At 43.2% G+C, this 3,574-nt stretch overlaps 1 pseudogene; it reads right to left on the bottom strand.

Moving 5' to 3' along the window:
- Positions 1–2,245: 2,245 nt before the first annotated feature.
- Positions 2,246–3,046, bottom strand: LOC141583914 (tubulin beta chain-like; annotated as a pseudogene).
- Between the last annotated feature and the right edge of the window lie 528 nt (positions 3,047–3,574).

Raw genomic sequence — 3,574 nt, 5'->3', positions numbered from 1 at the left:
TTGCAGTGAACAGTAAGTGAAGACATAAGAAAGAATGACAAAGATGGATTAAAAAATTCACAAAGTGTGTATTAGTTCCTGTGAAATCAAACAGAAGCTCTAGAGAATTAAAGCTGTTAGAGAGAAATGATATGACAAGTGGTGCATATAGGCAGAGAGGTACTTGAGGCCAGGAAGGATCAATGGATGAGTCAAGGACCAGCAAGTAAGAATTTGTCAGAGAGTGGTATTTGGGGGTTAATGTTAGAGTTGAAGACGAGGTTCAATGTAGGGTGATGGGAGGGATTTACTAAAGTGTATTGAATCCATTGTAATTGATGAGGTTAGACAGTTACTGCAGCATACTGAAGCCACTGGAATTGAGGACTCCAAAGCTCTCTGAAGTAGAACTATTTTTAAAAGACTTTTTCACAAAAAGATAAACAACATAAAGGCTGAGAATAACATAGTTGTACAACAATTCGATTATGGTTTAATACGAGTTAGTCAAAGTAGCAGATGGCAAAACTTCCCTTTCATTTTATTTAATTTGTTTTCTTGTTATTGAAATAGCCAAACAAAACCATTTGTGTATTGTATGTTACAGTCATATATTAAAATTTAAACTATTAACATAATGGGAGGGAATGATGAAATAAACAGACTATAAAATAAAATTGAATGTACAGTGATTTATGCAAACATAAAACTAATATACTTTGCTATTTTTCTAGAATCCTTATTGCTGTAACCTGAGCCAGTGACCAACACACACAGCAGCATGAAATATGTTTACTGAAACTATGATAATCTCAAAGTTGACATCAACAAAACATTAAATTCAAATAATATAATCATGAATCAGGAACATATTGAAATATGCTCACTATCAAATGTGCTAACATAATGCTGTAGAAAGAAGAAAGAGGAGGTAAAGTTCAGGATGATATAATCTAACTGAATATGCAGTGTAATGTGCTGAGATCGAAAGAAGAGGGAAACAATGGAAGAAAATAGTTATCGCTGCTCCTTACCAGTCTCCATTCAACTGGGAAAGAAAAGCTCAGATTCCTCACTAAGCTATAACTTGACTGGTTTACTATTCTGTTACTTGGTGATCTTCAGAAGATTTTGGCCAATATAAGTCGATAACTTCCCATAATAAAACATACCATTTTTCCTTTTTATTCTTTATCGGACACTCGAAAAAACATGTGTTTATATTCGTTTTCTTTTCTACCAAATCCAGTTAAAAGCAAAGAGCAGTAATCATGGCCAGGTGCAAATCACATTTGTAATCCAGCACTTTGGGAGGCCAAGGCGGGTGGATCCTGAGGTCAGGAGTTCGAGACCAGCCTGGCCAAGATGGTGAAACCCCATCTCTACTAAAAATACAAAAATTAGCAGGGCGTGGTGGCAGATGCCTGTAATCCCAGCTACTTGGGAGGCTGAGGCAGGAGAATGGCTTGAACCCGGGCAGCAGAGGTTGTAGTGAGCCGAGATCATGACACTGTACTCCAGCCTGGGTGATAGAGTGAGACTCCATCTCAAAAAAAAAAAAAAAAAAAAAGCAGTAATCATATCTGAATGGGCACAAAGGTACCTGTGAGTTGCTTTTCCTCTGTGGCAACACTTGCCAGGGAAGGTATCAATACTTTTATTGTTGTTGCTGTTCTTTTATCTTACTAATGATTCTAATCACTCTCTTCAAAAAGGGTGAATTTTTTTTTTTTTTTTTTTTTTTTTTTTTTTTTTTTTTTCTTTTTTTGAGACGGAGTTTTGCTCTTGTTACCCAGTCTGGAGTGCAATGGCGCGATCTCGGCTCACCGCAACCTCCGCCTCCTGGGCTCAGGCAATTCTCCTGCCTCAGCCTCCTGAGTAGCTGGGATTATAGGCACACGCCACCATGCCCAGCTAACTTTTTGTATTTTTAGTAGAGACGAGGTTTCACCTTGCTGACCAGGATGGTCTTGATCTCTTGACCTCGTGATCCACCCGCCTCGGCCTCCCAAAGTGCTGGGATTACAGGCGTGAGCCACCGCGCCCGGCCAAAAGTGTGAATTTCTTAGAGGATTTTCTTTCCCTGACTACTGTGCTTGGTGATGTAAAACTCACATAACTTACACAACTTTTTCTTTTTTACTATGAAAATGCTTGAATACAGGTGAATACACAGCAAATGCACACACAGTGAGACAGGGCTTTCATAGAATACACTGGGACTGAATAAAGAATTCATATCCCTTCCATCTAACAGAAGGCTCTGCTAGGCCACCTCCTCCTGGGCCCACTCCTCAAACTCTCCCTCCTTCTGGTACTGCTGGTACTCAGACACCAGGTTGTTCCTGTTGCTCTTGGCCTCAGTGGACTCCCTGTCATCTATGTCCTCACCCACGTACCAGGGCAAGAAGGCCTTGTGCCTGAACATGGCAGTGAACTGCTTTGAAATGCGCCTGAACAGTTCCTGGATGGCCATACTGTTGCTGGTGAAGGCAGCAGACATTTTTAGCCCTGGGAGTGGGATGTCACAGAAAGCTGCCTTCACTTTGTGGGGGATCCAATCAGCAAAGTAGCTGCTGTTCTAGTTTTGGCTGTTAAGCATTTGTTCGTCCACCTCTTCTGAGACATGTGGCCCCTGAAAATGGCAGCTTCCTTTAGGTAGCAGCCTTTTGGGGGGCGCACAGGCAGTCAGCATATTCTTGGCATCAAACGTCTGCTCAGTGAGCTTAGCCACTATCAGGGCCCGGTACTGCTGGCTGCCCTGGCTGGTCAGCAGGGTGAAGCCAGGCATGAAGAAGTGTAGGCGGGGAAAGGGATCATGTTTATGGCCAGTTTCCCAAGGTCAGCATTCCGTTGGCCTGGAAAGTGCTGGGTAGGTGGTGACCCCACTCATGGTGACAGACACCAGGTGGTTCAGGTCATCATAGTTGGGTGTGAACAACTTTAGGGTTCTGAAGCAGGTATCATAGAGAGCTTCGTTATCAGTGCAAAAAGTCTTGCCTGTGTTTTCTATGAGCTGGTAGACTAAGAGAGTGGGGTTGTAGGGCTCCCCCACTGTGTCGGACATTGTATATATGAAGAAACTGCCAGCCACCTTATGCTAGGTGCATCGAGTCAATCAAACCGGCTTTCCTTCTTCAGAGAAGAGATATTTGAGTACCCCACTAGGTTCTGAAACATTTGGTAAGTAGGCCCCCATGACCCTGGAGGAAGGGTATAACAAAACTTTTATGGCTTCAAAGTTTCTTCTCTTCAGATCCTACTGTCTGCTGACAGGGCTGGCCTGAGGGTGTGAGAACAGTGCAGTGACACAGAATCCCCAGTTCAGAAGGGCCCCATACCTGGGCTGAGTCCTCAGCAGTTGCTGTCATGACATTCCTTGGAGTTTAATTTTAGAATTTATATTTTTGCAAGTGAAGTCCAGTAGAACAATGAGGCATGTACCAGGGACATGCAGCCTCAGCTTCTTGTTCCTCTTCCCATTCCCCAGGATGAGTTCATGGCTGCCTGCTTCCTACTCCCTCACACCCTGGCCTCACCCTGCCTCTTCTCTCTGCTTGCACCCCATTGACTGATGCCTGTTCTGCTTAAGGTG

Source organism: Saimiri boliviensis, chromosome 3 (assembly GCF_048565385.1).
Source record: "Saimiri boliviensis isolate mSaiBol1 chromosome 3, mSaiBol1.pri, whole genome shotgun sequence".
Lineage (NCBI taxonomy): Eukaryota > Metazoa > Chordata > Mammalia > Primates > Cebidae > Saimiri > Saimiri boliviensis.
The sequence above is the reverse complement of the archived record's forward strand: the minus strand, read 5'-3'. Positions and strand labels throughout refer to the sequence as shown.